Raw genomic sequence first — 9,108 nt, 5'->3', positions numbered from 1 at the left:
GGTTTGTAGGGATCTCTGCCAAGAAGGTTATCTGCAGAGCAAGCCTTGAGTAAGTTCTGTTCTGTTTTGTGCTTGTTTGAATATTTCGTATAATTAATTTATTCGATTCTTTGCTCGAGTGTTGTATTTTTTGATGTTTTGTTTTACTTGATCCCATACGCAAGAGTTCAATTTTTAATAAATTTTCAATAAATTACAACTTTCTCACTTCTGAGTTCTGAAACAGTTTCTGACTAACCGACCAGCAATATAGGACTAGTTTGATCCCTTTGGTTCTGTGTTCTGTAATTCATGGGATTCTTTTTAGTTTTCTGATACCAACTGTTTTGTTCTTTGGAAAATGCAGGGCACCCATGGATCCTAAATGAAGAAACAGCTATGCAGTAGGCTCTGGCTGGATTCCACTACACACACTGTGAGGGGGTAAAATCCCACAGCCCAAGGCCCAGGCCCAGCCCACCTGGTTGGGTGCTAGACGACAAGGGGGAACATGGGGGCAGGGGAGTTAGGGAGCCAAGGGAGGTTAGGGGTAGGGCTGTAATCGAGCCGAGCCGAGCTTTGGTTTGCCGAGCTCAACTCGACTCAAAATACTCAAACTCGAGATTTTTTTTTATTCTGTATTCGAACTCAACTCGATAAGCTTAACTCTCAACTCGAACTCGAGCTCGAGCTCGTCCCACAAACGAGTTCGAGTCGAGTCGAGCTCGAGCTCGAATTGTTTATTTTTTTTTTTATTTTTTGAATAAGATTTAATAATTAATAAATTAAATAAAAAATTTAATATGGAATTTATACAATTAATAAGTATAACCTCTATTGAATTATAAAATTTTAAAAAATTTTAAATAATTAATATCTAACTAGTTGATATTTATCCAAAATAACAATATATTATATGCGTGTATATATTATTAATATATACACTTAATATGATAGCATATATCTATTTCATATATGGTTTCCACATACTAGTATATGAAATTATTAAATTTTATCAATTAATTATTATGCAAATTATAAAATATACATATGAAGTATATTCACTATATAGACATAAGTAATTAGATTACATATTATATATTTAATTATAAAAGTTGTATGCTTATATTATTAGCTAATACATATATACATAGGTGTATATATATATTTATCAATATATGAATGAGTTTTAATTGAGTAGAGCTAACGAGTCGACTCGAGCATAAACAAGAAGGCCTTAACGAGCCTTAGCCGAGTCGAGTCGAGTTTTGTTGTGTATGTGTCATTTACAAATCGAGCGGGTATCTATTTTCACAAATGAACTTTTTTTTTTTCACGAGTCGAGCTTAATTCGAGTTTAACCGAGTGAGTAGCGAGGGGGCTATCGAACAGATTGATTCATTTACGGCCTTAGTTAGGGGGTCAGGAGATAGGTAAGAGGCTGCTATGGGTATATGGGGGACAAGGAGGGACATGGGGTAGGCAAGTAAGTAAAAAGGAAAGTGGGAAAAGAAAGGAAGCTAGGGCAGTCAAAGGAGTCGAGTCTTATCACTTCATATCGGCGCACGCAATAAGAAGGTATATAAAGCGTCCTGCGTGTGGGGGAGGTGCTACGTAACAAGGGAGGGGTAGCACCACTGATTGGTACAAAATTGCAAGTGCACAGTATTGTAGTTTTATAGTAAAATGATGAGAAAAGTATCATTCTCAATGATTGGTAACTTATTTTTGACACGTACCGAAATTATATTAATCTCGACTTTATCTAGAAAAGTCATTAAGATTTTAGTAATTACAATTTAAAATAAAATTAATTCAAAGAAAATACTCAAAGAAAAAAAAAGATGTTGTTCGAAAATCAAATCAATGGGGAAGAAAACTTCTAGGAAATCGATTTCACCTAACCCCTTATTATGCTTTACTCATCTAACTAATTGAATTTAATTCTCTCTGTTTGTTAGCAAATCTCCACAAATATCCAAAAGCATCTTTCAATAGTCAATTGTAAATTATTCTTGTTCATCATTTTACACAAGAGTATGCAAATTAATAAAGTAAGAAAGAAATAAGACCAATGATTTTAATACTACATAGGTTCATACAAGTCTTTCGATCTTTCGATCTTTATATTTACCTATGCCGAAATATCCAAGATCAATTCTCTCTTTCGACAGCAAATCACAATATCAAAATCATCTAATTAATGGCCAGTTAATTAGAAGCAATAGTTCAGAATAAATCAGACAAACATAGAAGATAATTACTTCAAATTAATATAGAAAAGTAATTATAGTTCAGAACTAGACTATATCGTTTTCTTAGAATAAAGAAAGTTTAGTTCATACTAAAAATTAAATGCATTTATCATAATTTTTCTGAATAAATAATGAAAGAAAATAAACACTAAAAATACTCATCGCAGTCCAAGCCTTTGCAATCCGCAGCGTTAAAGACCAAAAAAGGAAGAAAATCATCGCAGCGTCCGTCTGTTTCTGTGATCCCTTCTTCTCTTTTTTTTTTTCATTCTTTTTTTGTGTTGCGTCGCCCCCGTTACTTTTTCGGAACCCCCCAAATTCAAAACTTCAAACAAAAATGCTGGATGTAACCGCGGGAATCGTGGGGTAACCGCGTCCCACATGGCATTAATCTCAAAACGGTTCGTTCTCATTTCCGGCCTTCGTCTTCGTCTCAGCGTCTTCTTCCCATTTCCAACTTTCAAATCAAAGTTTTCAATGTTTTCTCTCTCCTTCTCCTTCGTATAGTTTTTCATCTTTTTTTTTTTTTTTTCTCTCTTCCTCTCCATCTTCATTTTCCCTCTTCACCTCTGTTTCTATGAACCCGCCGACCTCCCTCTCCGATTTCAAGAACAACACTCGTCCTCTTCCTCTCCATCTATCCAGTTTGTAACCTTGAGCTGAAGAACTTTTGGAAATTTTAGGAAAACTCTGAGGGCAAAATCAAAAGAAAGAAATTGTGGAAAGAAATTTGAGAGAAACCCGTTAAACATGAAATCTAAAAAGTGAGTTTGTCTTTGTTGGAGGAGAAATTGTCCTCTTCTTTTCCTTTTCCTCTTTTCTATTTTTTCCCCCTTACATAATATGTGCTTTGACGAGAGAGTAGAATTTGAGGAAAAGAAAGCGAAGATAAGATGCGAAGTTCGATCTATGGCCGGTATTCTTCAAGAGAGAAAAGAATCGGAGTTGGCCTTTCCTGGTTGGTGTCGCCATTACTGGAACCATCATCACCAAGTTCTCTCTTGGTCTCACTAAGGAACGACTCTTGTTAATTGGTCTATGGCCTTTCCTTCATCCATCAGATGAACTTTGCATCTTGGGATCCGTAAAAGGACCGATTTTTGGGTTCTTGGTCTTGTTGAGCAGTTTCAAAGAGGAAGCTTGCATGGGAGCGGGGGTTTTGGAGCTGCTGTTGTGGTTGTTTTTTTTGGCTTGAAGGTAACTGTATTTGTCACAAGAAAAAAGCTAGGGAGCAGCCACTATTTTTAGAGTTTGTTTGTGCCATTCGGAGGTAGGAGTGAATATGAATACGTTTTGAATAGGTGAAGGGGCTGCCTTATAATCGGTACTCGTGGTTGAAAACGCACAACGCGTTGGCGATACTGGGACAGAAGTCGGCTACGGGCTCTGTGATTATTTCTCCCACGAACCAGCAGGACTCCATTACGAGTCAGCTGAAAGTATGTTCTTTCCTTCTCTCTATTTCTTTTAAATTCTGTGGGAAATTTCGGATGGGAAATTTCGGAGGAGAAAAAGAGAAAATAAAAAAAGGAGCAGAGAAGTTCACTTAACACCGAAATGAGATTTCCATAAAAAAAAAAAAAAAAAAAAAACCGAATGTGATTAATTAAGGTAGTTGGTAGGTGGACATTTCTCCTCTCTCTCATTATATTCGATGCCTAGTGGACCTATGCGCAAAAGTAAAGCTAGCAGGCAAGCCACGTGATGTTGATGTGTCAGTCGGTTGTATGACGGTTTCGCATGGGCGGTTGTATCTAGCAGGATTGTGCATCTCATTTCCAAGTCAAAACCCAAAGGGCCCCACACGTGAAACTCTCTCTTAGTTTTTATTTTTTTAAATAATTATTCATCAAAGGAGGGAGTCCTTAAACGGTAGACTTATAGAATTGGGTCTTTATTTTTTCTTCAAATATGAAATAAATTTAAATGACAACAATGAAGTCTAAAATCAACGAAAATAAATAAAATTAGACTAAATTTTAAGATTAAGAAGTGATAAAAATATAAAAAATTATACACGTCATCAACCGCTACGTGTAAGGGAGGTGGCATAGATGAGTGATGAGTCTAATACTGATGAAGTGATGAGAGTCAGAGAGAGGGCTACATGTTTTTACCCTAAAAGCACAAAAACGAGGCCGTTTGCAAATTATATATATTATAATATAAATGCATAATAAATATTATAAATTATACACATATATTATACTATAAATATCATAGTATAATATATAGTATATTATACTATATATACTATAGTATATAGTATAATATAATATATAGTATATTATACTATGATATTTACATTAATATAGTATAATTTACATATATATTATAATTAACATATATCAATATTAGTGTTAACGACGTGTTTCGTACGCCTTTGGATCGGGTTCTTCAGCGGACCAGTCTTCGATTTTTGGGGCTTGCAACAATGAAGAGGTGATCGGGAAAGGTGGCCTTGGGGTGGCTCGGGGAACCTCCAATGCCTAAGTCAGTCCAAGCTCACTATGCAGTGGGGAATTAAGCAGAGAGTGAGTGCTAGTGTTTTTAGTAAGAGGATTCCATCCATTACATGGTAGTCGAAGGGGCCTTCTATACTCGGCTTGGAGAGTTAGGAGGTCATACCCTGCGACCTGGGAAAGGGAAAACCCTCTTGGAGCTCTCATCACCATGCCGTCTTTAATGCAGCGTGGCCCTTTGGAGTCAATCATTAATACGGCGTGGTTATATGGTGTACTCATTTAATGCGGCGTGGTCTTTTGGCGTTGTTGGGCAATCCAGTCTCTTTCCATTGGCATGCTTCTTTCCCCTTCCTCCGACTTGATTTCCCCCGCTTCTCCTGCAACGTCTCATCTCGATGTGGATGGTTATGTCCGACCTATACGGGTCACAAATCCATCCTGAGCCGCTGGGAGGCTTCTACAGGCTTGGGCCGGGCTAGCTAGTGCATGGGGAGTGTGCTTGACGATGGATTTGGGTTGGCCCTCGTGGGCTTTAGGCCCCTGACGAAAATCCCCCCAACAATTAGTAATAATATTGATACTAATACTATTAAGTTACTAATACTTAGGGCAGGTTTGGGGCAAGACAAAATACAAAATTTTCATCTCATCTCATCTCATCATTACACATTTTTCAAATCTCATACAAAATATAATAAACAATTCAACTTTTTCAAATCTCAATACACATTTTTCAAATCCCAAAACAATAATAATATTAAAATATAATATTTTAAACTTCAAAACAAAATATAAAATTCTCATCTCACCCCCCAAACACTACAACAGAATGTGTATTTTGTGACAGAGGAAACTGTCACAAAAAAATGGCAAACCGTCACTAAACATATTTGGTGACGGTTTGAAACCGTCACCATGACCGTCACGTAAAGTGCGTCACAGAAAACATTTGGTGACGGTTTACTGTTCAACCGTCACAAAAAATATTTTTAGTGACGGTTGGAAGTGTTCCGTTCGGTACAATGTTCGAACGTTCCTTTTTTGTGACGGTTATGAACTGTCACAGAAAATCACGTTCGGACGTACAATTAAACGTTCGGACGTTATACCCGACCCGATTGGCGTTCGAATGAGAGAAGTTGACGTTTGTTGTATATCGTTCGAACGTATCATATTTACGTTCGCATGTTAATGCGTCCGAACGTTAATTACAATAAACGTTCGAATATTTGTTCGAACGTAAACGTAAATGTTCAAACGTAGCGCGTTTAATGTTCGGACGTTATTTCGAATGTAAACGAAGGAGCGTCCGAATGCAAGTTCTTTGGTCGAACGTTAGTCGGTTTAACGTTCGAACGATTCAATTGTATTTACGTTCGAACGTTTGGTACAGTGTGAACCAACGTTCGAACGATTTTTATTTACATTCGAACGTACAGATCAGAAATACTAATTTCATAAAATTTAAAAACAAAATACCAATAGTATCATATTACATACCCAATTAAGAAGTAACAATGTCTTATAAAAGTACAAAATTAGATATTAAAACTAGTCAGAAATATTGATAAAATTTATTTCTTCTTTTTCCCTCGCCCACGGGGATTCTGTTGCAACGACATAACACGCTCCATTTGCACCATCATCTCTCGTTGCACTTGCTCTTGCACTTCACTGCGTATTCTTTCCTCCTGGTCTCTCTGTTGGTCCTGCAAACGCGTCTCTAAATGAGACTGTCGTTCTAAGAGAGACTCTAACTCTTGCTGTCTCGACCTCATATACTCATTCTCACGCCGTGCAGCTTCTAAATCTGCTGTAAGATTATTAATTTGTGAAGCCGATGAGGTTGAGGAGGATGAACATTTATGCTTGATAGATCGTCCCAAACCTCTTGCCATACTAGACTGCGGCCCGAGCACTTGGGTGAATATGTCTATGTCACTAGGAGAGGATTCCGCAGAAGTCGACTGCATCTCCAACATTTTGTTCTGCAATTTAAAAGGTAATGATCGTAAATAATTAGTAACGTATTAAAAGAAATAGAAATAAGAAATAAACTATTAAAATGTTCTATAAAAAATTTATTTAACAAAATTAACACTGCTTACATAATTATCTGCAGCGACAGGATCCATCCACTCACTATGCTCATTAGTGTGAGCAGCAGCATAGACATGAACGAGGGAAAAGTTTTCAGGATCATCACGTTTCTAACAAAGCGACAATATTAGCAATTTTAAAAAGATAATGTTAGTACTTATCAGAAAGAATATCAGGAAAATAAATGAATTCTATAATTTTTTAATTACCATTTTTTCAGCAAGACGGTGGAATGACCTTGAACCGGCACGATGGTGGACAGTCAGAACGGATCTATTCTGTGCATTTGTAGAACTCAAGTGCTACAAAATATATTAAAAATGTTAATTGTAATATGTATACATATAATGTATAAAACGAATATGAATGTAAATAATTTAAAGATATAAATGTAAAATACCTGACAAATTTTTACACCCTCGACATGGACACTTAATGTAACCACGACTATCAGCAGAGGCCCGTGCAAAATCAATGAAAGTTCTTACTCCACATGCATAGGGTACGTAATCCTTTCCAAGTCTATCGTCCAGACGCATCCAATTTTTGTCCATTTCTAAAAACATCCAGATATTAATAACACGTATATTGAAAATTCACATGCATGTCTTGCCTCCAATTCTCATTACTTTTTTGATAAGGTAGTTGGTCCTATCCCATTCGAGATTATATTCTCCATATTACACAAATCTCGTCACTCTACTAATTTCCACGTTAGTAGAAATTCCGGCAGCACCTCCCCATAATTTTCCAAGTATACATGTTCAAATATCGGGATTGTGACCCTACGAACAGTATACCCGAAGAACAATAGAAGAAGATACCGAAACTTCATATTAAACGTGGAAAGTAGTGAGTAACAAAAATGTGTAATACAGATAATATAATCTCAAACTGTCCACACTGGACAATTCAGGAATCAGTGGACACATAAATGTACACTGATTCCCAAACGGGTCTAAGGGTATTTATGCAATGTCACACGCATCTAGCAAAAAATCATACAACAATATCTCCATGTTGTTTAAATTAACAATGTCACCTTCAAGTAGTGTTATATTGTTAAACTAAAGAGGGATGGAAGATTATGTGACCCTACGTTTCGTGTCTTGTACACAACGAGAGAGAATAATCTTGAAGAAATGTTTAAATTTTAGTCTAATTACTTAACCGTCACAAACTGTCCGACCTTGACAACTCTCAAGGCCGAAGAGACTATGACAGTCAAGCAATTAAATTGAAATTTCAACATTTCTTCAAGATTATATTCCCTCGTTGTGTACAAGATCATTATTCTTAAAGTATAATTTTAATTGTTATACTTAATTTCAAAGGTTATACTATAATTTTAATTATTATAATTCTTAAAGAGTTACTTTTATGCTTGTTATTACTTATATATTAATTATTATTATAAATATTTAATTATCGTACTTAAATTTCAAAGGTTATACAATAATTTTAATTATTATAATTCTTAAAGAGTTACTTTTATGCTTGTTATTACTTATATATTAATTATTATTATAAATATTTAATTATCATACTTAAATACTATTATCACAATATATCAAATCCATATCACAACATATAAAAGTGATAACTCACAATATATTCACAAAATAACATGCAACATGTATTAACATATTTCTAAACATGAATAAGCAATAAACATGTATTAACAAAGCCTAATGACAATATATTTTTAATAATAAACACAATATTTTAAATTTATATCACAACATATTTAGAATAACTCACAAACTATTTACAAACTATACAAACAATAATCACAATATGATAAAAAGTAAGCATCAAATCACAACAACATATTGATAAAGTTTAGAAATATACCTAGCACTCACAATATCCTCTTACAAATCAAAATCTTCAAACTTCCCAAAACAAGCAATCCTTCAAAAAAATACAACACAAACTTATTAGAAATATTCTATAACAAAAACACATTCTATAAATATCATAAAATTTAAATAAAGACAAGAAATAAAAATATTATCTTACCAAAACTCACTCTCTCTCACTCTCTAACTCAACTCTCTCTCACTCTAACTCTCTCTCTCTCTCTAACTCTCTCTCTCTCTCTCTCTCGTCGAAATCTCTCTCTCTCTCTCTCTCTCTCTCTTTCTCTTTCTGTTGCGCGCACGGGAGAAAAGAAATAATGGGCATCCTCCCGTGCGCGTACTGATTAAGTTCTAAAATTATTAGTTTAAACGTTCGAACGTTAACTTTAAACGTCCGAACGTTAATTCTAAAATTATTCCCGCCCAGAACGTTCGGACGTTTAAAAT

This window comes from Juglans regia, chromosome 6 (assembly GCF_001411555.2).
Source record: "Juglans regia cultivar Chandler chromosome 6, Walnut 2.0, whole genome shotgun sequence".
Lineage (NCBI taxonomy): Eukaryota > Viridiplantae > Streptophyta > Magnoliopsida > Fagales > Juglandaceae > Juglans > Juglans regia.
The sequence above is the reverse complement of the archived record's forward strand: the minus strand, read 5'-3'. Positions refer to the sequence as shown.